General features: G+C 47.4%; 1 protein-coding gene across 7 annotated transcripts in view; it reads left to right on the top strand.

Annotated features, from left to right (window-relative positions):
* The first annotated feature begins 203 nt into the window (after nucleotides 1-203).
* The window catches only part of ATP2B2 (ATPase plasma membrane Ca2+ transporting 2), a 382664-nt gene continuing 355018 nt past the window's right edge, over nucleotides 204-27849 (top strand). For 5 of the 7 annotated variants that reach the window (XM_045384728.3, XM_005547813.5, XM_074032979.1 and 2 more), the window contains exon 1: nucleotides 204-409. The gene's annotated coding sequence lies outside the window, so the exon portion shown is untranslated. Of the gene's footprint in view, nucleotides 410-16820; nucleotides 17033-27849 lie in introns of all 7 variants that reach the window. The other 2 variants (XM_045384724.3, XM_074032980.1) reach the window with 2 other exon arrangements.

Genomic DNA, 27849 nt, shown 5'->3' with positions numbered 1-27849 from the left:
AGACACACCCCGGGGCAAGACTGGAGACCCTTCCCCGCAGCCCCACCGGTGCGCGCGGAGGTGGGCGCGGGCTGGACCACGCGCTCCCGTCCCGCGGGGCGCTCTCCGTTCGGAGTTTGGGGAGGGCCGAGGGGGAGAGCGCGGGGAGGAGGGAGCAGGGAGGGCGGGAGGGGGAGGCGGGCAGAGCGCAGTGCAGCGGTGGCAGAGGCGGCGGCGGAGGGAGGGAGGCGGGCGGGCGGCGGCGGGGCCGCGGGGCGAGGCGAGCGCGGGGCAGCCTCGGCAGAGGAACCGCAGCCGCAGCGGGGCCGGGCCGGGCCGGGCGCGCACCAGTGGCGGCGGCGGCGGCAGCGGCGGCGGCAGCGGCGGCGGTAGCGGCGGCGGCAGCATCTCGCTCTCGGAGCCGGCGCAGGTGAGGCAGGGGCGGCCGGGCCCGGGCTCTGGGCCTCTTCCCCTCTTGCTCGTTCTCTCCTCGCTTTCCCAGCTGGCTTCCCTTCCGCGGGCGCTCGGCCCCGGAGACCCCCGCCGGGCCAGGGCGAGAGCCCGAGCCGGAGCGTGTCCTGGTCCCTTCGCCCCGCTGAGGCAGGCGCCTTATCAGCGGTGACCTTGAGCGGGCACCAGGCTGCGGGCGGGGCGGGCTGGGCCGGGATGGGCGCCCACGGACCCGGCGTCTGCGGGTGAGAGAAGGGGCGCGCCTTGCGCCTGCTGCGCGAAAACTTTCCGGGCTCGGAGCAGCCCCGGAACTGGGGGGCGTCCGGGACGCTAGAACCCCCAATTTCTTCTTCCCAGATAGCTCCGACTTCCCCACCTGGCTTCTCCTCAGTGTGGGGGCCTCCCTTTCTCTTGGCTCTGGTTCCTGCATGCTGGGGACAGGTTGAGAGCTATAGAGACTCACCCTGGGCCGGGGGCTTCTCCCTTCCCCACAGGTGGTTTGCAGCTGCTAAGAGCACAGGTGCTAGCACTCTGCCAAGTGCTCTCCGCATCTCTGGCCTCACCTTCTCCTAGCTCCCCTCCTCCTGGCCCCCCTGGCCACAGCCCTAACCCCAAGCATGCACCTGGTGACACAAGAGCTCGGAAGCCTCACATTCAGTGGGTCCTCAGATCCACAGCGTGATTTTTCAGCCCAGTGTCTAAGCCTCCTTCGGAAGGTGGACTTGGGCAGGTGCCTCAGGCCCTCAGGACGGGCCAGTATAGCATGTTTCTGGATACCGGGACTCATCCAGGGCCTGGCCACCTCTCCTTGCCCTGAGGCCTCAGGAGGAAGGGATACTCTGGGCTTTGGTGATGTCCTAGCTCTAGAAGCACTGCGTCCTAGAACATTAGCCTTGGAAAAGGGACATGAGGCCCAGAGAGGGTGAGTTGGCCTCAAGGTCACACAGCAGGGGGCAGGAGTGAAAACTGGACTTTCTTATAATGGGTTAGAGTGGATGAAGAGGACTGCTGTTTGGTTCCTACACCTGAGGGATTTGGGCTCTGGGACACTGTCTCTTACTCACTGTGTGACCTCTGGCAAGTCACTTCCCCTCTCTGACTTAGTTTCCCCTTATAGGGCTACTCTAATGGCTGAATGAGTTAATATTCTTAAAGTTCTCACTGTTATGCCCATGCCTAGTGTATAGTCTATATCCAAAACATTTTGGCTACCAGCTTGTGAAATTTCCTTTCTGAGCCCTGGAAGGGAAGCCAGAGAGGGTTAATCGTTCCCATGCCCTTCCACTTCTATGTGTGGGCTGGTAGGGACAGCACCTGCTGGGCTCTTGATCTGTGCCTGTCTATAGAATGTTAGGTAGAGACAAGCGTCCCAATGCCCTCAGAAGCCCACTGGAGCCACTGGGTGTGCTAACTCTGGGCTGTGATTTCCTGCTGCTGCCATGGCAGAAACCAATACCTGATGTCTGACAGAAATGACGACAAAACCTGGCCATAGTGTCAGGAAGTGGCCCCCTCTCCATACAGTCTGGTGGGAACAGCATCATCTTCAGTCCTCCTCCATCTGTACCACTCTTCTCCCCACCTCTTTGTGAGGTCATGCCTTCCCCCAGAGGTACTATTGGCAACAGAGGAGATGGCAGAGGGGTGGGGCTCATTCATTCATTTACTCACTCCCCAAGCCTTGATTCTTGCCTTCTCTGAGTCAGGAGGCATTTAGAAATACAGAGATCAACCACAGCTAGTGGAAATCAAACTCCTACCAGGTGCAAGCACTTACTAAGCACTCTCAAAGACACATTCATTTGTTCATTTGATCAATTTGTGTTAAGAACCTAATATGTGCTCAGCACTGTTTGATGTGCCAGGGACATATTACTAAATAAAACAGACCTGGTCCCAGCTATGTAGGCTGGCTATATAGTTTGTCATCCAAACTGAGATATCTTGAGAGTGAGAGAGGGCATGATTTATAAAAACACTAGGACTACAGAGCATAAACCAGGAAGGTCCAACCACACTGGGCTGCAGGGCCACTCTGCAACCTTGTGGAGTTTATATACCAATGTCTGGGGAGAATGGTTAGTATTTTTTGAGCAATTATTTTTTGCCAGGCTGTGTACGAAGCGCTTTTGGGGTTTCATCTGATTGAATCCTCACAATGCTGTGAAGCCGGTGTTACCATCTACATGCAGCTGGTTAGTAGTAGAGTTGGGACCACTCTGCTACTGACTTGCTGGGCTACCATGCTTCCCTAGAAATGGGTGAGACCCAGAGTCCAAGTGCTTGCACTGTCTCAAAGAAGACTCGTAGGCAGTAGCACAGATGATGTAACAGATGTGCAGTGGGAACAGAGTCTGCCTGGAAAAATCAGAAGCAGCTTTCTGGAGCAGGGAACCTCTAACCTGCACCTTGAAACATGAGTTATGACTTTGACAGACTGTGGGGAGGACATTACAGGCCCAGGTTGCTAGGGCTTGGAGGTGTGGGGGTATGTGGTCTATTTAGGAACACCACCCCCACAATACATCCAGATCGAATGGCAACAGGACAAGAGTTAGGTCTGAAACAGCAGGAGTCAGCAGAGATTAAGTCTAAGCCTGGTGCTATGGGACATGATAAGTTCTGAATTTTCGAAAGATGTTCTGAAGAGTTGACTGTTCTGTAGGTAGGGAGCAGAGAGGGAATTTGTTGTGCAGGATTTCTCTTGACAAGAATTTACTATAACCCAATCCATACTATGGACTGCCTGAAAGGTCATGGAAATCATTTTGTTACATGGAATCACTGCAGAAGAATTTTACCAGCATTTGTAACAGCAGAACAGTTTCACTAAGCAAACTGATTGCCAGCAAGAGAAATATTAACCTACTTAAGGGAGAGGATTTTTAGTAGCATAATTTGCAAATAAGAGAATATGCTCGTTATAAATTAAACCTTTTCTTTGTGTTAAATTACATACAAGAAACTCTAACTTCCTCCTCCCTTCCCTCCTCTTTGTATCTCCCCTGTTGTCATATAAATCTGTTGCAGAGTAATAAAACTGCATTTCTTTAGTAATGTCTTATTTCTCAGACTTTTCATTAATTCAAACTGGCCTCCTTTCCACCCTCTCCAATTAAGTGGAATTATTAAAACTTTATGGTATCTAAAAATTGGAATCTGCTAACTGAACCCAAAAAAGGGAGCTAACTACTGGGGCCTTGGGATTGAAAAATCAGGCTAGAAATATTTGGGAAGCAGAAGAGAATTTGATGGGAAGGAGGAGGGAGCAGGGCCGGCTTTGTGGACGTGTGGCCTGTGCTAAGAAGGGCTTCCCACTGGATTTAATGCTCTGCAGTCACCATATTGCAATTCTTAGCAGTTTTTGAATAGGGGGCTACATGTTTTCATTTCGTACTGGGTCCCACAAATTATGTAGCTGATACTTGGAAGGAGACAGCAGGGAAGAGGTGGGTGAAGAAAAAGGTAGAAAGAAGAGAAGAGCTATGGATAGGGCAGAGAGAAGAGAAACTGGCATTTTTTAAGCCCCTGCCATATGCCACGTGCTGTGTGAGATGCTCTTCCATGTGTATCTATTTTCATGGCAATTCTAAGACGTAGGTGATATTATCACAGTTTTAAAATATAGGTTTTATTATTATTCAGTTATGGCAAGGCCAACCACTCAGAAAACCACCCTGAAAAGATTTTTACTTGAGATTCCTAAGAGGTGAGGACATGCTATGCCATGCAGGGCCACATGGGGAAGCCCTAGGGTCAGTCAGGAGGCAGAGGGAGTGAGGGGAAGATGGGGTAAGAGCCTTTACTGTGGTCTCCACGGGGAGGGACGAGTGAGGCAGGCTAAGCAGGCTCAGGGTTGGCTACTTTGAATAGTTTCAGCAGGCTCTGGGGCACAGTGGCTGTTCCTAGTAGTATGGTACCTGGCCCCAGGTGATTAGGGCAGGGCAGTGTGGCCCAGTGGGCAGGGACTCCATAAAGGAAGTGGTTGGGAAGATGGGCTGAGCATTTATGAAAGGCGCCCTCATGGGCCAGTCCTTCACTATGTCAAATAGTCCCTCCGGGGTTAGCAAGGCCCCAGATGTCAAAGCATCATTTGCAGAAGCTAGAAAACATGGTTATTACAATCCCCATTTGACAGATGAGAAAACTGAGACTCGAAGAGATTTCCATAAACTGCCCAGCCAGAATCACTCAAGTAGAATGGCTGTGCGGGCTGAAAGGTGTGTGCTGATCCGGAGTTCTAGGAAATGGCAGATGTTGGGATGGTGTGGGAGTGGGCCCCATAAATACCATCTCTCCTCCACACCCCTCCAACAATTTGAGGAACAAATGAGTGGCAGGTAGAGAACCCGAATATATATTTTCTCCCTAATAGAATAGAAGCAAAGTTGGAGGTCCTGGCTTCATGTGACAGTGAGGGTCAAATGGGGGCCTGCTAACTGATTCCCTAGAAGGAAGACCACGTGGAGGTCCTGCCCAGGTAGGCTTCACTCAGGTACAGAGGGCACAGCCAGGACAAGCTTTCTGCGGGCAGGACTCCCTCCCAAGAGGAAAAAGGGCAGAGATGCTGATTGTAGCCCATCCTTCTTCCCCAGTTGACCAATAAGAGAAGACACCCCGCCTCCTGAGGGTGGAGCCAGGAAAGGCACGGGGAAAGGCTGGGGTGAGCCACTGAAGATTGTCTCCAGGGGAGAGACCTTTGAAGAGTGGAGGACTGGGGATGTTCGTGCTAAAGCCTGTGACCGCCTTTCTTCCCTCATATATAACAGTCTGTAAGGTTGGGCATTTCACAGGGCCATAAGGAGAGGGGCTGCATAGCTTCCATCAGGCTTCCAGAGGGCTCTGTGACCCGAGAAATAGGAAGCAGACCTAAGTTACAGAGAAAAGGAATGATGGGAGTGGGGGAATGAACAAGCCTCAGCTAATCTCATTACAGAGTAAAGGGAATATCCATTGATATTAGGAGAATGAATATGACAGGGAGAAAATGCCTCCCCGTTTTTTCCAGCAGCAGCTCAGGTGCTATAAATACTGTGGCTTTGTAACATAACATCTAGGCAGGATTCTGGGGAGATGTAATGACCCGGTTCCTTATTTAAAAATACAAAAAGTGGGACTTAGGAAAATGACCAAAGCTTGTGCTGGGCTGAGCCCAAGTGAATGGCTATGCACGCAGATGAACCAGGAAAGGCCGAGCAGATCTGTTTAGTGTGTCCGTAGGCAATGACAAGCATCAGCCCTGAGCTAGGCCTGTGCGATGTTCCATCCTCTCTATACCATTCTGCCTGGGAATGAGTCAGTGCTTTCTAATTGTGTCGCTGTGATCTTGGGTAAGTGGCTTCAGCTCTGTCTGTCTCAGTTTCCTCATCTATAAAAGCGATCCTAACAGTGCCTGCCTCATGAGTACCTTTGGGAGAATGACAAGGACTAAGACAAGTCAAGGTCTCAGAATAGTGCCTGGCACACGTGGTAAGCACTTTCTGGATGTCAGCTATTAGTGTTACTATCGTCATCACCTTGTAATTTACAGAGCACTTTTCACATATATTTTTTACCTTCTAATCCTCACAGCAAGCCTGTGATGTGGCTAGATAAATACCACTTCCTTTCCCCCACAAGGTGGCTGCTCATTAATGAAGCCAGATCTCAAATCCAGTCCTTGGGTTTTCAGTTCCAAGCTGATCTCACTGCTGTGGTAGCCACTCTGGGTAGCTGGAAGCCCACTGGTATGAAGATGTTGCTATCAGCTACTTCCTGGATTCATGAGCTTGGGAGATTGGAAAACAGTGAAATATTAGGCCCTGATAGGGGGAGGTTGTGAGAAGAACAAGGAGTACCCAACAAAGGAAAACTGGGCCCCAACATCTGTTGCCCAGTTGTCACTATGTTTCTCGAAGGTGAGACTGACTGGCCCTCTTCTTTTTCAAAAACAAATGTGCATCCTCAGACGTAGGCACATAGTAGATGTGTGTGAAGAGTGATGGAGGACTGGAGATGTTCTTGCTAAAACCTGTGACCACCTTTCTTCCATCATACATAACAGTCTGTAAGTCAGGGCATTTCGCGGGGGGTGTAAGGAGAGGGTCTGCATAGCTTCCCTCAGGCTTCCAGAGGGCTCTGCAACCCGAGAAATAGGAAGCAGACCTAAGTTGCAAGCAAAAGAAATGATGGGTCTTTTCTTTTTAAAAAAAAAAAAAATTGCATCCACAGACTTGGGCACATAGTAGGTTATTAATAAATGTACATTGGATGAATGCATTTCTTATAAAATACAAATTGTCACTCCTCAACAACAATGATGGGTACAACCACAATGAAAACAACTCTCTAGGATGAGGCCACCTTGCCTAAGTGATTGCTGTTCAGTGTTTCTCAGAAACTCATGGTAGGCTGTCAACTTGTGATTAACTTGAAAAATCTGCTTTTGGCACTACTTGGAGAAATGAACTGTTGAAGTGAACATCTAGCAGCCATAATATAGAACTAGGTGAGCCATGATGGGTGAGGGCATAAGGATGGTGCAGCATATAGGTGGGATATAAAAGGCTTCGTATATAAGAGTGGTATAGAGACAGATGCCACATTGAATGGAATCTCTCCAATGCTGCCATCAGGAGTAGATAAGAGCACAAGGCCAGGAAAGTTCCACTGTCTCAGCAAATATCTCAGCAAATCAGTGCCTTTCTTGTCCTCTTCCTCCTCCCCCTCTTCCTCCTCTCGCTCTTCTTTTTAATGTACTAATTTGGTTTGGTTAGTCATTCGTGCTATAGAAATATCTCCAGTTCCTTACTCTCTAGCCACATGATAAATTGAATTTATTTACTTCTTTTGACATTAGTCATAGCCACATGCCTTACTTTGGCCAATGAGCTTTGAAAAGTGACATGTGTCATTTCTGGATGGAAGCTTTAATAACCACCATGCTGTTTGCTACTTTTCCCCATTTATTCTCTTGGCAATCAAGGCAGCATGGAGATGGAACCTCCCTCAATCTGGTTGTCTGAGTGAGAATGACACAGGGCAGAGCTCACAGCCAACCCATGGTGGACATGTAGCATCAGTGAGAAGTAAGCCTTTATTTTAAGCTATGGCACACTGGTCATGTTTGTTACTGAGCATAACTCAGTCCATTCTAACAGTTGCCTGTAGGGCATGGACTGAAATAATCACAACTTGTTTGGAGATGTTTTTGAGTCTTTTCATTCCTTCAAGAATGATGCCAAAAATGTTAGTGTTTGGGTGTTACGAACACAAAATGGGGGAGAGACACGGCCCTGCGAGGTAATGGCTAGTCTCCCTAGCATGCACGGCATATGTTGACTTCTCCAATTTCACCCTGTCCTCATCTCTCCATGCTATCTCTCCATCTTCATACCAGTGGGCTTCCAGCTACCCAGTGCCTGACAAGTCCACAACATCTTTGAAATGGGACACTTGTTTGCACATCTCCAGGCCTTTACTCATGCTCTGCCTAGAATGGGACATCTCCCAGGAAATCATGCTATTTGATGAGTGACTTGGGTGGAGACAAGCACATGGGGGAGAGGGGAGCATTGGGCTTTTTCTGTGAGTCACAGAAGGCAGAACACTTAAGACAGAGAGTGATATTTCTGTGCAGTGTGAAAGAGTTTGCTACCAATAGAGCTTTGTCTGGTGCAGAAATGAGCTCACCACACTAGAAAGTTTCCAAGCAGAGGCGGGTGTCATGGAGGGGGATCCAGGTCATCAGAAATATAGCACAGTCTCCAGTCCTGTCTCACACGACTTTCAGGAAGATTGCCCAAAGTAGGTTGATTTTAGCTGTGACTCTATATGTATTTTTTTCTCTTTTCAAAATAAAAGTAGCTTTTTTTTCACATTGTCTTAGTCTGTTTGTGCTATTGTAAGAGGCCACCTGAAACTGGGTAATTTATAAAGAAGAGAACTGTATGTGTTCACGGTTCTGGAGACTGAGAAGTCCAAGAGCAAGGCACTGGCATCTTCTGAGGGTTTATTTACTGCATCATCTCATGGTGGGAGGTGGAAAGGTAAGAGTGAGGGACAGCAAGAGGGGGCTGAACTCACTTTAAAAACAAACCCAATCTCACCATAATGAACCCACTCTGGAGATAAAAACATTAATTCATTCATGAGGTCAGAGACCCCATGATCTAATCACCTCTTAAAGGCCCCACCTTTCAACACTGTTGCATTGGGGATTAAGTTTCCAATGCATTAACTTTGGGGAACACATTTAAACTATCACATCCCCTAACTATAGAGATGTTACATAATGATTATAGAAAATTCAAGGGGTATTGAAAAATATAAAGAAGAAAGTGAAACTCTAATTAAACACCACAAAACAGAGCTAATCTCCATTAATATTTTGTCAAATGTCCTTCCAGACATTTCTCTATGATTGATAAATAGATATTGTTTTTCTATCCCTTTCTTTCACTCAGTAATAATGGTCATCTTAAATATCAATAAATATACCTCTACCTTATATTTTATAAGTGGCTTTGCCATGATTTATTTAATGTATTCCTTTCTCATGGGCATCTAGGTTGTGTCCAGAATTTTACTACTATAGACAACACTGTGATGAACATTCTTGTATGTGGACCCCTGGGCACATGTCCAGGCATCTTCTGAGGATAAATTCCTAGAAGTGGAGTCAATGAATCAAAGAGAACTGTTTAGGGTGAAAGAAGAAAAGAGAGCTATGATATGATCAGGCAAAGAAATCCTTCCTGGCTTAGAGGCAGCTTGCAAAGGGTCTGACAGAAGAGAGATGAATAGGTGACTGCGGCTGGGCTGGAAGGCTGGAGGGAACCAGGATATAGGAAGTAGAAGAGAGGGAGGAGGAAGTAGAAGGAGCTGGTTTTCAAGGCCCATAGGGCTTTAGAAGACCATCCCACAAGCAAAGGGTAAGAGTGGATGACAGTTATGATTTATGTAGAGTCAGGTGATTACAAGTGCTTTCATGTGCACAGTCCCTTTGGAGCCTCACCACCACATTGCAAGGAATGTCTCCATCCCCATTTTATGGGGGAGCAAAGCGAGGCCTGGAGAGGATGTGGCAAAAGGAGCCATTGTCCTCAATTATAGTATGTGGGCTCCTTCACAACTCCAAACCTATCCTTTGCACATACCCCAGGCTGGCTCATGCCTCCAGTCTTTGCAGATGCCATTTTGTGAGAAGCCAGCTCCTGCTCACCCTTGCAAAGGAAGACCGGTCACATGAGACTTTTTATGAAACTTTTCCTCAGACTCCCTTATCCCCACCACCCAAAGCAAGGCAGAGCTGGTCAGGGTCCAGGAGGGATGTTCTGCAGGCCGTTGTGTTAACCATTGTGTACTAACTGTTGAGCCAGGGAGCCTGCTTTTGACTTCAGTGAATTGGATTTTCTGACTCAGCTGACTTAAACATGTGTCCCTTTCTCATCTCACATAATCAAAGGTGGATTAGCTCTGGAGTTGGTTAGCCTAGTGGCTCATCCATGCCATCAAAACCCATGGATGGTCCTTCTGTCTTTCTCTCTGCCATCATCAACCAGAAGGCATTACCCCTGTCCAGAGCATCCCCTGAAGATCTCACAGCACCCCAGGGACAAAAGGCAGGAGCTATCAGGGAGGAATTCTTTCCCAGACATCCCAGCCAACCTCCTCTTGTGTCTCATTGGCTGGAATTGGGTCACGTGGCCATGCCTAAACCAATCATGGCCAAGGAATGAGCCCAGCAGGGATTAAATGGACCGGGACTTATCTCTGAGTCAGTTGAGAGCACAGGTAGAAACTGAGGCAGTCAGGGCTCTGCCAGCCAGGAAGTAGCAGGGAGTGTCCACTGGGGAGCAGCCCCTAGCATCTGCCCCAACTGTGCGCTGATTCTCCTGCCTCTCATCTAGGCAAGGAGCTATGTGAGAACAAGGATTGAGACTTATTCCTTCCCAAGTCCCTTGAAGGCTAGCACAGGGCAAGGCACGTGGTAGGTATTGAGAAAGTATTGGCTGAATGAATGAATGAATGAATCAGTGAGTGAAATCAGTAGATGTTTCTCCATCAAACTCTGCGATTTAGGATTTGCTGCACACCTGTCAATTTGAGGGAATGGTTTAGGTACTTCAGAGAGTGTAGGAATGGCTTTGTCCTCAAAGATGTTGCAATTTAGTTGTGGAGAAAATACTAGAACCTAAGAAAAAGTTGGACTTGAGGCCTGGCCTCTAAGCAGACTGTATGTGTCATGGGGTGGGGGACAGGGATTGTATCCATAGGAAGAGGTGCCACAGATGGGTAGAGGTATGTGGTGGAGAAAAACATCTGTGTCCTCAAACAGTGGAGGAGAGTGCGATAGAGACTAAAGGGGACTCTTTCTGGAGGGCCTACTGTATGTTGGGTATTGTCCTTATACTTATTTTGTCTCATCTTTCCTGTGTCTCTATGGAGTAGATCCTTCTATCCTGATTTTATAGATGCTGATGCTCAGAGGGTGAGGTTGCTTACCCAAAGTCACACAGCCAGGAGGTCATAGGATCTGGCTTACAGCACAGATCTGTTCCGAAAAGCTGGCTCCCTTCTGCAAAGGGGCTGTGATGACCATTCAGGGCTCACTTGAGACCAGCAGGTGGTGGAGTGACTCAAAGGGAAGCCTGGAAACTGACAAGAAGGCCTAGGAATGGTGTGGTGCAGTGAAATTGCAGAGGAAAAAAAGGATGATGGGAGAGGTGTTTGTAATAGGATTCAGGGTGGGCTTAAGGAGCCATGGTCTTTGGCATCACATCTGACTTCAAATCCCTGCCCTGCCAGTGAACAGCTATGTGACCTTAGGGAAAACACTTCCCTTCCCTGTACCTCAATTTTCCATCCGTAAAATGATGATAATAGTTCAATGTTTCCAGTACAAAGCATATCACAAAAATTTAATAATGGAGCTATTCTTACTATCAATAGTGTTGTTATTGGTTTGGAACTTGGTAGGTAACCAGACCTAACGGTGACTCCTCGGTGCGGGGGCCCTGGGCTCCCATTCTATCTTGGTTACCACCTCCACATTTCACCTTGACTCCATTGGCTTTCCTGCCAGTCTGGCTTTCCATTCTTCACCCGAAAAGTAAGGGGATTGGGATGGTTGGTTTCTAGCATTCTCTCTTGCCCAAACTCTGCACTTGTGTGAGGTGGAAAGGGGAAGCTGCAATGACTAAAGGGATCAGAACCAAGTGAGGGGGTGTCAGGGCTGCTTTTGTTTTTGAGAAGCAGAGGGAGGGCAGGGCAGGGGATGGAAGGAAGAGCAACCAGGAGCCAGAGGAGGCTGCAGAGTCAGCAAGTCCAGGCAGCTGTGGAAACCCCGCGCCGGGCAATTTGGAGATGGGCATGGAGAGGAACGGCTGAAACCAAAGGAGGCAGAAAAGCATGGAGAACATCTGCATCTGACACCTGCCCTCGCTGTGGGAGAACCAGAGAGAGAAAGAGGAATCAATTGCAGCTCATCCTGATGTTTAATACCTGGGAGGCAGGGCTTTGAAGACGGTGTGTTCAAAGACTGAAATTGAATTTCCCCAAAGTTTGCAGGAACACTGCAATTATGCCGGAGAACATGTCTATGAAATCCCCTTGGAATCTATTTTTGGGCACAAGGTTTTATAACCAGAGTCAGAAATTGAGTGGAAGTGTGTGGGAGGCTGACCCTGGACAGTTTCCATGTTGGAGAGGAGAGGAAAGTATTTTTATCTGCAAACACCGTGTTTCATAGGGTGAGGCTGGGGAGGAGGCAGTTTCACCACTTTGGGTTTCTCACCCACTGTCATGTTAAGACGAGAACTATCTTTGACAGAAGTTGTTCAAGTTCCTTACTCAGAGTGGGTGGCTGGGGGCTGGGGATTGAGGCGGGGAACTTATGTGGGACTTTTGTATGTTGCAACCAAGACATCTGAGACTGACTTTGCCAGAGACTTTTTCAGATCTGTCTTGTGGGGATGTCACCATGCGCAGGGAGCTTTGCCTAGCCGAAGATTTCCTCCTGCACTGCTGTATCACTATTAGCGATTGCCACGTGACAAACTGCTCCAGAGTCAGCATCTTAAAGTAATAAGTATGTCTTGTTGCTGAAAAATCTACAGGTCAGCTAAATGATGCTTCTGGTCCTGGCTGGGTTCTCTCACTTGTCTGTGGTCTGCTGTAGGTCAGGTAGGTAGCTCTGCGGATCCTGGTGCGTTCTCTCACTTGTCTGTGGTCTGCTGTGGGTCAGGTAGGTAGCTCTGCAGATCCTGGTGGGCTCTCTCACTTGTCTGTGGTCTGCTGTAGGTCAGGTAGGTAGCTCTGCGGATCCTGGTGTGTTTTCTCACTTGTCTATGGTCTGCTGTAGGTCAGGTAGGTAACTCTGTGGATCCTGGTGGGCTCTCTCACTTGTTTAGGGGTTGGCTGGCTCTAGGCTGGTCTGGGATTACCTCAGTTGTGACAGCTCTCCTTTGCTTCATGTAGTGTCTGCACTAGCCTGTGTTTGTTCTCGTGGCAGTGGTAGAGTTATGAGAGAGAGAGAGCAAGCAGCATGCAAGGACTCTTGAGACTTAGGCTCAGAATTGGCAGTTGATATGGTTTGGCTGTGTCCCCATCCAAATCTCACTGTGAATTCCCATGTGTTGTGGGAGGGACCTGGTGGGAGGTGTTTGAATCATGGGAGCAGGTCTTTCACGTGCTGTTCTCGTGATAGTGAGTATGTCTCACGAGATCTGATGGTTTTAAAAAGAGGAATTCCCCTGCACAAGCTTGCTCTCTCTGTCTCTCTCTCTGCCTGCTGCCATCCATGTAAGACGTGGCTTGCTCCTCCTTGCTTTCCACCATGATTTTGAAGCTTCCCCAGCCATGTGGAACTGTAAGTCCATTAAACCACTTACTTCCATAAATTGCCCATTCTTGGGTATGTCTTTATTAGCAGCATGAAACTGGACTAATACAGCAGTGTCACTTCTAGTGACACTGTTGGCCAAAGCAAGTCATAGGGTCACCCAAAATTCAAAGAGTCGGGAGATAGACCACCCCTTTTAATCACAAGGAGCCACAGCATCACACTGGAAATGGCTTGGATACAGGCCAACCATTAATTAGGGCCATAGATACTGTCAGTTTGCACAACTGCCAACATCAGCATTGACCTCTAGGGCTGTCACCAGAGGGGGAGGGGGAAAGGGGACAGGCAGACATTCGTACTTAAAGTCTTTGTAGTGCCCAAGATCCCCTTAATGCGCAAAGAGTTTTCCAGAAGTGTTTTATTGGTAGCATCAGGAAAATGTATATCCCCAAACAATGAGTGATCAATTTCCACTCAACAGAGTGACAGAAATTGAAAAATGTGATGCCATCAGTATTGGTGATAATGGAGAGGAAATAGGTGCCATATACTCTGCTGGTCAGAGTTTCCATGCCACAGCCCATTGAGGGAAATTCAGCAGCACCTACTTGAATTAAAAATGCATTCATGTGTTAAACAGCTGTGGTCCATCCACCCCATGGAACAGTACTCAACAATAAGAAAGAACAAACTATTGACACATGCAACAACCTGAATGAACCTTGAGGAGTGCAAAATGCCAGTCCTAAAAGGTTACATATTGCATGATGTCATTTATGTAACATTAGTGAAATGACCTAATTACTGAGATGAGAACAGACTGCTGGTTGTCAAAGGTTAGGGATGGGGGAGAGAGACATTTAGCTGTAAAGGGGTAGTCCGGGGAGTCTTGTGGTGATGGTCCAGTTGAGTACCTTGATAGTGGTGGTAGGTATGCAAAGGTAATGTGATAAAATTGCATAGAGCTACATATGTACTTGTGCACACACACAGACACATACAAAGATGGGTGCCTGTATAACTGGTGAAATCTGAAGAAGCTCTGTGGATTGTAACAATGCCCATTTCTTGGTTTTGGTATTATACTTTATTTATGCAAATGTTAACTTTGGGGGAGCCTGGGGGAAGGAGTGCATGTGTCTTCCCTGTACATTTCCTTGCAACTTCCTGTGAACCTTTATTTCCAAATAAAAAGTTATAAATAAAGACACAGGTGCTCTGGCCTGGTAAATCCACTGCATGGCGCCTGCAACAGAGACATGGTCCCATGCCCAGAGAGGCTTATGCAGAGATGATCACTGAACATCATTGGATATCAAAGCATTGGAGCGACCTAGATGTATTTGTTCACCTAATAATCATCTATTGGCTGCCTACAATGTGCCAGGCACTGTGCCAGGCTCTGGGGATATAACCATGACCAAAATAGACCAATTCCCTGTCCTTGTGGGGTTTGCATTCTAGTGATTGCCCCACAAGAGGGAGCTGATTCCGTGTAACAAACAAAGAAATGAGGTAGGCTCATATCTCTATTGCTAGAATAGTTCTATCTCTGGAACACATCACTGCAAAGAAACAGCAAGAAGCAGAATCAGGCATTTGTTACGCCATTTGTTTTACAAATAACAAAAGAACCACAGTCAAATGAAGGAAGGGTCAAGCTTTGGTGTGCACTTTACTGGGAGTTAATCCTGTCCACCTAACTGGAATGGAAGCCTGTGAGGGCAGGGGGTTTTGTCTTTTTTGTTCCTTGCAGTGCTCCCACACCAGAGCAGGCCTGTCACATAGGAGGCACTCACACATCTGCTAGGGAAAAGAGTAGATTGTACCCATTTCACACGTTGGCCGATGGAAGCAGGAGGCCCTTAGCCATGGCATATTGGATTCTCCACTATGAGAGTTAATGAAATGTGCATTGTATATCCATGACTTTAAAAATACCAGATACCATTTCTTTCAACTTTGTCATCAGAAACATATTTCCCCAGCCCCAAAAAAGTGTGATTGTCAAGCCTTGGGTCCACAGGTTGTTGGTTGTGGAATGACTTCACACTTTTGTGTTTTGCCATACAATGTGTCAGGCAGGCCTTCCTGATTAAATTATCTCATTTAATGTGTCTATCAGTCCTTTCTGGAAGAAAATGGACATTCATAGATCTTCTATCTGCCCCCAGGCCCCATCCCCTGAGGTAAGTTTGTAGGCACACAATGACAGGTGACTGGAAGCAGAAGAGCCTGTTGCAGGATCCGGGGCCGCCAGTGAGTAAGGCCCAGTCACCCACCCACATAGGAATCCCCTGGTGAGTGCACAGTGTCTGGCGGGTGTGGGCTCCCATTTTCCTCTGCTCCTGGCTCATTCTGTCCCCCACCACATGTCCTGGGGTCAGTGACTGCTCCTGGGCATATCGCTGTGAACCAGGCCCACTGCTGTCCTCATAAACTTGCAGGCTAGTCGGGAGGACAGAGAAGCAGGCACAAGGTCTATCCAGTGTTGCCCTGGGCAGCCCGGGAACCTACATCCTGGAGGTTCATAACCCACAAGGTGCTGCCATTCCTCACTGTTCCCATCAGAGGATCATAAACCATCCTTTCAAGTGCCAGCCAAGACGATGAAACATGAAGATGCTCTTGAGGTCACCAAGAGAATCATTTCAGACCCAGGGATCCCCCCAGAACGTGCGCATCCAGTAGCTGTGATTGTGACCTCGATGTGTCCCCTCATCCATCTCCTGTCGGGTGCCTGTGAACGTTTATTACCCTGCTGCAGAAAAAGTCTGTGAAGCCAGATGACTTGTCTGCAGCCGGCAAGCCTCGGCGCCCACAAAGCAGAAATTAATGAATGACGGTTGGGGAGAGAGGCAGGGAATAGGACAGCAGCTATTTTAGGCTCACTCTGCCAAAGCAGATCCTAATGCCTGCATCTGTGTGTTAACTCCGTCTGCCCTTTGAACAGAAATCGAAATTACATTGGCTGGGATTTTGTTTGCTTGCCAACTCCAGGCTTGTATGTCTTATAAAAATATGCAGATTTTGAACTAATAAAAATAGAGCTACTGTGAAAATCAATTCTCTCTCTCTCTGATTTAATATAATTCATAAAAACTTTCTCAAACCCCGTAAAATAAAGTTGGAATGACATGAGTTCAAATTCTGACTTACTTTCTAACTGTAACTAGGTCTCTCTGGGCTTTAGTTTTCTCAGTTGTAAAGTGGGGATCAAACCATCGCAGTGCTGGAAGATGAAGCAAGATATATGGGAAAGCTCCTAGCACCTGTCATTCCTTGGATAGGAGACTCCTTAGACATAAAGGAAACCATCACCCCTTTCTGCAACTATGGAAATATGGTGTTCATGGATCATCTACTTTTCCCTGAGCACCTCCTAAGTGCAGGCATGTAGAAACCCTGGAGAACCCGTGGTGACCTCTGGAGTTGGCATTCAGCGATGGGCTCTAGTGTTGTGGAAATAGACCTGTGTTTGGGTGACGTCTTGTCTCTGAAAAGCAGCAGTTTGTTTCCATGGATAAGCCAGAGCATTTCTCCTCCTGGTTTCTGGCTTTGTCAGGCCCAGAGTCGGGGAGCTGATGTGGAGAAACAGAAGAGGTGAATGTGAGCTGGGTGGTGATGGAGCAGACTGCTGAGTGAAGGAAGCCCTAGGGCCCCACAGAGGAGCTGTCTGGATGCTGGGTCCAGGGAACCACAGCTGGAACAGCCAGGACCTCAGACCCCTCCAGGACAGAAGGGACAACTAGTCTTGGTCCTCCCATAACTACTGAGGTACGTGGGGCCTGGAAACCAGAGAGGGAAGAGGCTTAAAGTGGTGGCCCTGGGGACCCAACTCATGGTACTCATGGCACAGAACACCTTTCTTCATGGCATGATTCATTGTACAGTTATTTTATGGCCACCACTGTAAGAACAAGAGATGTAGAGTTATCCCTATCCCCATATTGCAGACAAGACCCCTGAGGCTCCAAGAAACTAAGGAACCTTCTAGAAGTCACACAGCCTGCAAGTGGCCAGGCCAGAATTTCTCTGCAAGGCTTGTGCTGTTTCCATTTCTGTTTTAAAAGAAATATTCATATTTGATTTGAAAGCATCTGGTTAGAAAGAACTGGACACCCTGAGTAGGCTTTTGGAAAGTGCCTTCTACACGGATAAGTAATTCAATAAAGGAACAGCAAATACTTGTTCAGCACCTACTTTGTGCCAGGCACTGTCTTAGGCATTTGAGATTCACCAATGAATAAAGTGGTTACTTAATAAGTGGTTATGGATTTGAGTTGGAAGAATTCGATTCTAAGGCTTTCCTAAAATGGATGTGGGCCTCTTATAATTCATAACCAGGTGAGAAACATCAGACATTGCCCGTCAATAAGTGAATGACTTTCCTCTAGGATCTGATTTCGCTGCCCTTCTTTTCTTCTCCACGCAGCCCTGGTGCACTCGGGCAAACCCTGCATGGCTCAGCCACCCTTCTGTCTCTGGGGGTGGTTCTGAGAAAAGTTATGCATCTGCCTCATGCCATTTAATCATCAAAAGGAAAGTTTAAAGTAGCTTAAGAGCTTGAGTAAGTTGGCAACCTTTAGAAACCTCAGTTTCCTCATCTGTAAAATGGAGAGAATAGTGCCTTTTATTAAGGGGTGATGGATATATATATATATATATATATAAAAAAAGGGGTGATGGATATATATATATTCCGTTTTTCTCTGTATGTTATCTCTCTATCCATCTCTCTATCTCTATCTGATTGCTCTGTCTATGCCGGTGTGTGCAAATGCTCAGGAGGTGCCAGCTGTTAGGAGGATGACGGAGTGCCATTCTGCAGCAATGGCTGCCCACCCAGTGGATTGGATGTCGTGTCTCTTAAAGGGGCCTTCTTCGAGAATCAGCAGTTTGTCCCCACCTGTGTCAAGCCTGGAGGGAGAACAAAGTTGTAGCTGTGCCTTTCTGCTTTGCCCTTTGAAAATGAAGAATTGTATGCTTTTGACATGAACTTTATTGTTGCTCTTTGACTGCCCCCAGAGCCTTTGCGTCTGCTCTGCAGTTGGAGGACAGAATCCTCTGCATGTGGAGGACAGGGATAGGCGGTGGATTGGCGGTGGATTGGCAGGCACTGGCACACTCCCTTTGGTTCTGGACTCTCTGCAGGGCCTCTGTGGCTGCCCACTGCTCCCTCTTGGGTGTTCCCCTTTCCTCTGTTCACCCAACCCTCACTGAGGACCTACTTTGTGGACCTGCCTACCCAAGCCCACCTCAGGGTGGAAGGTGTGCAGCAATGCCTGGACAGCACGTCAGAGTGTGATAAACCAGGCCGGAAACTCACATCCACCAGCCTCCCTCCACGTGCCAGAGTACAGCATCTGAGTGGTTTCCCGGCAACCAAGCCAGGCCAGGGCAATGCTGGTCCATGACAGGGTTCCCCATCCTCGGCAGGAGGAGGAGGACGGTGAGAGCTTTCTAGAAAGCTAAGAGAAAGGAGGCCCTTTTTGTCCTGAGATTGTAGCCTTTCTACTCTTTCAGTGTTAAAATGGCCTTTCTTCTATGATGTTGATGACCAAGGAGGTCTTATTTTTTTTAATGTTGGTATCTGGCAATGCTAGATTGACTCATTTCATGTTTTCTTTGTTTTGTGTTAATTTTACTGGCCTGAGACATCCTTCAGTCTGGGAAACACTGAATTCTTCTATTTGGACAGGAGGTGTTATTTTTTTTAATTTTACTGCCAATTCTGTGAAATAGATACCTTTCCCATCACACAGTTGAGAAAACTAAGGTGTAGAGAGGCAGCTTCCCCAGAGCTGCAAAGGCAAGCTTCAAACCTGGTTCTGACTCCTGCCAAAACCCTCATGTGCCCCGCCACCCACAAGCGCCAGGATACTCTAAAAGAGGCTCAGAATGGCCAGTGGTGGTAGAGATCATAGAATATATGGAGATCTGCACCAGGTAATGCAAGGATTTGCTCCTTATCTAGATCACAGGAAGGCTCAGGTGTCCCCGTTAGCTCAATGGTGCTAACACGTGGGCCGATAGCTTTGGATCTTCAAATCTGATATCCTTCGTGTTGGTCAAACCTTCACATGCAATCCAAAGAGGATCTCTCCACTAGTCACGGACCTGCCCTCCTCCCCACCCCCACACCAGGTTATGACAGGGTGGACGTCGGCCAGATGGTTTCCACATCTGCACCACGGAGGGAAAGAGTCTGGTGATTGCTTCACTTTGCCTTTTTCAATCGAAGGCCACCCTAATACCTTTGTGGGCTGCATCCCATGATGTCTTCACTGCATTTCCATCCTCAGTCAAGCGAGGAATTCCATCTCACGGGTCCAATGTCCAGGGGTAGTTAATGGCTTGCATTTTGGTGAGTCAGCACTTTGAGGGTTTTGTAAAGGACTTTGCTGGTTTGGCTGCATCCACTGGCCATAGGAGGCCTGGTGCAGGAGACATCACACCGCTGTGGAGGACTGCTCACCTTAACGTTGTCCCTTTCTGAGAGCAAATTTTCTTTCTCCAGTGGCTTTCTTGGGGGACCTGGGTCATTTGGCACAAGCCAACAGGGACAAATCTCTAACTAAAACGGGGTTGGACTAATTTTTGAGTAACTGTTTTCCCTGCTGATCTTGAACAGCAGGAATTAGAGGCAAAAGCCCCGAAGAAACGTGTTGAATGAAGTAAGACAAGCCCCCATTCTGGGTCTTCACTCTGGAGAGTCAGTGTGCAGTTGATGACAAGCTCCTTAGGGGCCAGTGTCTCCCCTTGGAATCGATGTGCCCTTCCCCCCCACCAGTGGGGTCCGCTGCTGGGCTGGAGCTCAGTGGAGAACAGCAGCCAACTCTGATTGTTTTCTGGGTCTTTGCATTTGAGGAGCAAATGCACACCTCATGTGTTTTGTCTTCTGGGCATTCTTAGGAACCCCAGGGGGCAGACAGGTGTGGACTGGCCTCTCTCACAATTGGGGAAACTGAGGCTAGAGGCAGGAAAGTGATAAACCTTGGTTTCCTTACCTAGAAAATGGAAACAACATCTAATAACATAGGGGTCATGGTGAGAATTTAATGAATATATAATATGAATAAAGGCATGTGTATTTGATATTTATATATACAAAATATCAAAACCAGTGCTTGTCACGTAGGAATTTTCAATAAATACTGGCTTTGGCTGTTATTATTATTATTGTTATTATTATTATTTCTAAGATCACCCAGCTAGTAAGTGGCAGATGTGTTGCGGCCTAATGGTTCTTTTTTATTGTTATTTTTTTGAGTCAGAGTCTCGCTCCGTCACCCAGACTGGAGTGCAGTGGCGTGATCTCAGTTCACTGCAACCTCCACTTCCCAGGTTCAAGCAATTCTCAGGCCGCTGCCTCCCAAGTAGCTGGGATTACAGGTGTGCACCACCTTGCCGGGCTAATTTTTGTATTTTTAGTGGAGATGGGGTTTCACCATCTTGGCCAGGCTGATCCTGAACTCCTGATTGGCCCTTCTCAGCCTCTCAAAGTGCTGGGATTACAGGCGTGAGCCACCTCATCTGGGTCCAATGGCTCTTTTTACTTCCATCTTTGAATCACCTAATTCTTTGTCTTCCCACTAAAATTCAAAAGTCTGCTCAGAGCGAGCTTTCTCCAAAGTTGTTCCCAGAAGATTCTAAACTGAAGAAAACTATATTGACCTGAAATACTACTGGAAAGGCAGCTTACATTTGATTCATTTTGAAAATCAAGCATCAAAAACATTCCATAGCCCACCAAGATAATATAAGTTAACAATACCTGGGCACTCAGTCTGCACCAGGCACTGTACTGAGCATTTTATGAGGATTATGTTGCTTAATCCTCACAGCAACACTTTGGAGAAAGGTACTTGTGTTGTTCCCATTTTAAGTATGAGGAAACTGGGGTGCAGAAGGGTTAAGTGGCTACCCAAGGCAGCAAGTAAAAGGCAGAGCTGATCCCCAAACTCCTGCTTTTTAATCCCTAAGGTGTATGGGTATTACAAGGCCTTCCATGTAGTTGCGACTTTTCTGTACTGCCTATTTGGGCCTTGCATGACCCATATCATGGCCCCTATCAGCCGCAGCTGTGTATTCTCAGTACCCTCTGGGCTTTCAGAAGGCAGGGCTCTAGCCCCTCAACTGTGCCTCTCTAATATCCCAGACTCCTCTTTGGGCCTCAGTCTCTCCATTTGTAAAATGGACATATTAGGTGGCATCTATACTGCACGCCAGTGATTCAGAACTAGTGGCTTTCAGGAATCAAGGCTCACTTCATTTGCTCTTGGTTTTATTTGTTAAAAGGTATAGGGCTTACTGGTGAGAAAGTGTTCTCAATTTACTCATCTGTGAAGCAGGGTGATTCTGCGGATTTAGTGGGAAGGCAACAAGCACCTAGCACAGTGCCCAGAACACAAAAAGTGCTGAATGACTGCCCGCTTTTAAAAACAGAAGTGATACTTTTCTATTGAGACACTTGTCACAGATACTTATGGGTGTCCCAAGACATAATCTCTGTCCTCCACAAGACTAACATCAGTTCGAGGAAACTGTCTAGAGTATGAGTGATGTCTTGGTGCTTTTCTGTGGGGAACAGTGTGACCCAGGTTGTCTTTTATCAGAGAGGCATTGACCTGTCTGTGTTTAAAGAAATTAAAGTTTCTACTCTATATGCTTCAGATGGGGGCAGCCAGAAGGCATTAGGCCAGTGGGAATGAAGAAAGGAGGAAAGGAAGACAGGGAACCAGGAAGAAAGATGAGATGGAATAAGCATTTTGCAGCTTAGCCCCAAGAGGAGAATGAGAGACACATTAAAACAGTCACCCCTGCTGCAAATGGATTCATTTGATTGAAGGTGGTCACAGATGTCACATAAAAAGACATTTAGTTTTAGAAATGGGAAACCTTCTCATAGGGGCTTAAAGAAGAAGTCAGTGAGGAATGGAACTAGAATTCTGGTTGCCAAAGATGCATCCATCATAAAAGTTCAAGCATAAGTCTCTGCTGTCACACATGTATGGGATCATGTGTGTTCCTGCATGTGCACACATGCCCACCACTAGACCATAGGGTGCTTTGGGGCACATTAGGAATAGGTGGCCCCCTCTGGCTGGAAGCAGCCTCCTGGCACATTGCTTGGCCAGTGGACAGTGGGCTGGATAGAAGCCCCCTCTTCTTCTCTGCCCAGGAGTGTGTGGCCCTGCACGGGGTACACACACACATACATACACTCTCTCTCTCTTTCCCTCTCAGGCAAGTGAGGAGACCTTTAGCCAAGGTCTGGTAATCTCACAGTGAATTGGAGACACGTCAGCCGGAGTCCCCACAGAACACCCAGCAGTACTTGCCTTCCAAGAGTCATTTCCACAAAACCCACAGCTTCACGCTCGCTGCTTGCTCAGCTGCCTTCTTGAAGATAATCTGTTTTGTTCTGTGCCTCTTCAGGACCTGTCTGGTCCCAGTGAGCACACTTACTGGCTTGACTTCAGAATACGATTTTATCCCTGCCGTTGGATACCTGCTTTTGCTGGAAAACAAGCCTCGGGCCTTTGCCATTTACAGAGTGCCTCATTTGATCCTCTCAGCAACCCCAGGGATTAAACAGTGGAGACTTAGCACACCCAGTTTACAGATGAGGAAACGTTCTCTGAGAAGAACCTCAGAGAAGGAGAACATCATGGGTGGCCTGGATTTAGAAAGTCTGTCCACCGTCACCTGGTCTTGAGTGATCTCAGTTTGGCTTTTGGTAAATTACCTCAAAACTGTGAACATTCATCTTCTCCCAGGCTTAGTTTGTCCCCTGTCCCGTCTGACCTGAACCTCCATCCTGACCAACTGTCTTCCATAATGAACTTAACGACAGCAGAGACTTAAGCACTGTCTTGATTTTATCATTGTTCCAAGTAAAATAGCCATCCAATTGGCAAAGATCACCCTTGGAACTTGTTGCCACAGACTTAATTAGACTTTGTTGCTAGTGTGACCCCTTTGCGGCCATTGCCATGGTCATCATTTGCTACAAACCTGCTCCTAAGAGCTGGACCTTGATCCAGACATATTGGATGCTTCTTTTTAGAAATTGCTTTCAGAGCTTAGGTCCCATTGCCCCAAAGTACTCTAATGATGATAAATCTGCATCCTGATTTTCATTAAGACATATAGCATATCAGTGGCAGGCCTGGAGTGGCTACTAAATAGATAATTATTGAATTAACCTATTAATTTGTGAATCCTTTGAGGGTGATGTTTAATAAGACTCTTTCAGTTGCTGGGGACCAGATCACAGCACAAACTAGTTTAAGCAAGAAAGGGATTGGTTCACATAACTGCAAAGTACAAGGATGAGGGTGTCAGGCACAGCTGAATCCAGAGGCTGAAATCATATTACTAGGGCTCAGTTTTCCTCTTCTTCTCTCAGCTCTGCTTTTCAGCATTCAGGTGGTCACCAGTTGTTCTAGCGCTGATGTGGCTCTTATATCCAGTTCACAAACTGAAATGAAGATTAGTCTTCTCCTTCTTTTATCCATAAACAAATCCCACAAAGGGGCTGGCATTGGCCCTGCTTAGGTCATGTGCCATCCCTTTAGACCAATCATTGAGAACCACAGGATGAGCTACCATGATTGACCAGACCTGGGTCACTTGCCCACCCATGAGATTTGAAGGCAGGGAAGCATGTGATTGACAGCTTTACTCAAGGCCCATTGGATGGGAAAGGGACTATTCTCCAATGGAGCTGCTCACTGTAAGTGTAGATGAGTTTTCTGGAAAGAGCACAGTGTCAGAAGGGTAGTCTAACAAAGATTATAATTTGAGTCCCAGATACTTACTTGGGAGGCTGAGGCAGGAGGGTTGCTTGAGCCCAGGAGTTCGAGGATGCAGTGAGTGATCTATAATCATGCCACTGCACTCCAGCCCAGGTGACACAGCGAGACCCTGTCTCTTCACACACACACACACACACATACACACACACACACACAAAAATGAGATAAATAAAATAACAAGTTATTGAATGATTTACCACTTATCTTAAAAGTGGTGCTGGCAGTGATAGTTTCATTGCTAGCAGCCTAGAAAGAACTGATCTGGTGCCTCTCTTGGGGACTGCTTTGTCTGGCAGAGGATCTTAAGGTTGGAGTTTATATTATTCGGTTACCACATTCCCCTTTCCCCAGTTCCACATGAAGAATGAGTAGTGCCATGAACTTAGCAAACCCCAAGAAACACTGACCCTGTTTCCGCCTTCCCAGCCCATGAGGAAGTTTTCCAATATCACAATTAATTAGCGGTATCTTCCCTCACATTCCTCCCTCTGTGCCTCTTTCTGTGACTCATCCAAGGGATTGGAGAGTGTGGTTACAAGCATAGGCCCTCTGGCCACATGAACCTGGGTTTTGATCCCAGCACTCTCCCTTGTGATTTGAGTTCTATGAGCCCAAGTTTCCTCATCAGTAAAATAAAAAAATTTAAAAAAAATTTTTAAAACCCGGCAGAGTGGTTTAGAGGTCAGATGAGATAATGGAGGTGAAGTACACATACAAAGACTCAATGGCCATTGGCATGATTATTATTAGTAACTACATTCATTTTGTGTCCCCATCTTTTATCAAATTGCATACGGAAGGCCAACATGGGCACGGCATATTACAGTTTGCAGGATTGTGTGCACACGATGAATGGGTTTGCCTCCCCTTCTGACCTTTGTTCTTTGGTTACAAAGCTGCTTCTGTGGCCCCCTGCCATGTGCCTGTGGTTGTCCCATCAGAAGCCGGTGGGATCATGACCTGACACAGTAAGGCCTTCCACTTTCAGCTCTTTGTTTAACCAATGGTCACCAAGCACCTGCTCTGGGTAGGGACAGACTAGATATGGAGGATTTGGGGGTTTCTTGTGTTAACCTTGGATCCATTTACCCAGGCCCTCACTGGACCTGTGTCTGCCCTAGTGGGAAGTTCTTGCACTCAGAGTCTACAGGAAACAAACCCCCAAACACCACCCATCTCCCAGGTCTGTCCTCTTAATAGGTTATATTCACTAAGCATTTCCCGTGCACTTCGTGAAGATGTGACATCTATTATTTAACCATCACAATGGCCCTACAAGAGAAGCACTGTCACTGTCTTCATTTACAGCAAAGAAACTGAGGCATAGAGAAGTTAAGCCATTCAAACTCTAGGTGCATGAAGGAGCTGGGGGCACAAGCTAAGCCCATGGTCTCAGCCAGTATCTGAGACCACAGTGCTGTGATTCGTGCTTCCTTTCTCAGGTTTTAATCTGGGGGTCCTCCCTACCTCTGGTGGTAACACATTCATTTAAATGGGAGTCAGTGAGTGGCCCAAACTTGCTGTCAGGGCAAAGAGGATTTCAGACTTTGTGGTGGAGGCAGATGGAAAGTCCATGGCAAAATTTATGAGGTTTCTTTCTGTCCGTTGAGGTTTCTTTCTGTCAGTTGAGGTTTCTTTCTGTCAGTCTCCAGCATTATGGAATCAGTATTGAAAGAACAGGGGATTTGAATATGGAGTCCTGGCTCAGATCCTTGCTGGTTTGCCTGGTGAACTCCTACTCATCCCTCATGACCCAGCTGTAATGACCTCCTCCTTACAGCAGCCTTCCCTGACTGCCTCAGGTATCTCTGATCACCCTACATTGCCAATCATCCATTCATCTAGCAAGTACATTCTGAGCATCTACTATGTGCCTGAACATCATAAATTCTCTGTATCAAATTGCAAATTCTCTATATCAAATTGCAAATTCTCAAAGACAGGGACTGGGTCAGCAGAATAGTTAAGTTTGCAGGCTTTGGAGCCTGTAGGTTTGAATACTGGCTTCTCCATTTACTAGCTGCATGACTTTGGGCAAGCTCCTTAACATTGATAAGACTTGGTTTCCCCCTCTGTTAAATGGGCCTAATATTAATAGGAACTGCATCTTATAGTGTGATGTGAAGATTATAGTCTGAGTGTAGTAGATACCCAATCATTGTTACCAAGTAGTAAGTGCTTAATCAATGTTACCCTTTGTTGTGAAGTCTGTTTTTCATACTTGTATCTTGAGGACCAACCACAGTGCCCACACCCAGTGGGCGTTCAGTAAATGTTTGCATGAACAGGTGAGTTAGCGAGTGAGTGAGTGGGTTGGGCACTTTACCCCTTTGACTGTGAAGCCCCTCATGTTTGAAATGGAGAGACATTTTTCTGCCTTCCAGCTTGTGAGGATTAATGGGGGTGCACAGGGTGTGACAGCACCTTGGAAACAAGGAGGTGCCCAGCACACAGCAGATAGATTGCAATCATTTTGCCTCTGGTGACAAGGGCCTGGGGCCAGGCCTCCACCACCCCCAAGCATGGAGCTGCTGAGGGACGTGGGCACACAGGGAAGGTTGGGGAGTGTGTTAGGCCATTCTAGCATTGCTATAAAGGAATAGCTGAGATGGGATAATTTATAAAGAAAAGAGGTTTAATTCTCTCATAGTTCTGCAGACTGAGAGTACGGGAAGCATGATGCCAATGTCTGCTCAGCTTCTGGGGAGGCTGCAGGAAGCTGATGATCATGGCAGAAAGTGAAAGGGGAGTGAGCATATCACATGGTGAAAGCAGGAGAGAGGGAGGAGGTGCCACGTGCTTATAAACCACCAGATCTTGTGAGAGCGCACTCACTATACGAGAACAGCACCAGAGGGATGGTGCCAAACCATTCATAAGAAATCTGCCCCCACCATTCAGTCACCTTCCACCAGGCCCCACCTCCAAATGGAGAATCCCATTTCAGCATGAGATTCCATGCAAACAACATCCAGACTCTATCAGGAGGGGTGTAGGAATCTGCTGACTGGGACATCCAGCCCTCAGGAGGCCAACCTCAGACATGTCCTAAGGGTGCCTCTGTTTTCCCAGGAAAGCCATGCATCCCAGGGAGCTACGCTCAGGACGAATGTGTAAAAGGTTTCTATTAGTCAACGAGAGGATCAGCACCCACCACCCTGGCCCTTACATTTGGGGGACACCAAAGGAGACCTCATGTTCCCCAGGTCCTAGCCTCTGACTTGTGTGCTGAGCATGGATTCACTGTTCATCCTCTGGATGAGGATGCCAAGGCGTCAGGACATGATGGCCTGCCCAAGGTCACTCCCCTGGTGAGGACCAGAGCTGACACACACCACCACACATCCCAGCAAAGTCTGGCCTGAGCCTTGCAAAGAATGAGGGCAATTTTAAGAGCTCGATAAAGAGGTCGCTCCCACAGAGACAGACGTTGGCTGCGCTGGTCTGTGACAACCTCCATAGCCCAAACTACCACTCACCTGGGCCTCTGGAACCCTCTGAAACCACAGGCTCTTGCAGCAGGAGGAAACTGAGACCAGCCCATGCAGCTTCCCACTTTACAAATGGCAAAGTGGAGACCCTGAGAAGACCGGTGATCTCCCCTAAGGCCATAGAGCAAACTGGTGGGTGGAGACAGGACATCTCTGGCGCCAGGGATCTTCAGGATGTTCTTTTTAAGATGCATGTCAGGATCTGACAGAGAACAATGTAACCAACACCACTCATTCATTCATTCAACAAATGTTTACTGAGTACCTACTATGTGCCAGA

This window comes from Macaca fascicularis, chromosome 2 (genome assembly GCF_037993035.2).
Source record: "Macaca fascicularis isolate 582-1 chromosome 2, T2T-MFA8v1.1".
Lineage (NCBI taxonomy): Eukaryota > Metazoa > Chordata > Mammalia > Primates > Cercopithecidae > Macaca > Macaca fascicularis.
Note: the sequence above shows the minus strand (reverse complement) of the source record. Positions and strands in the feature narration are given on the sequence as shown.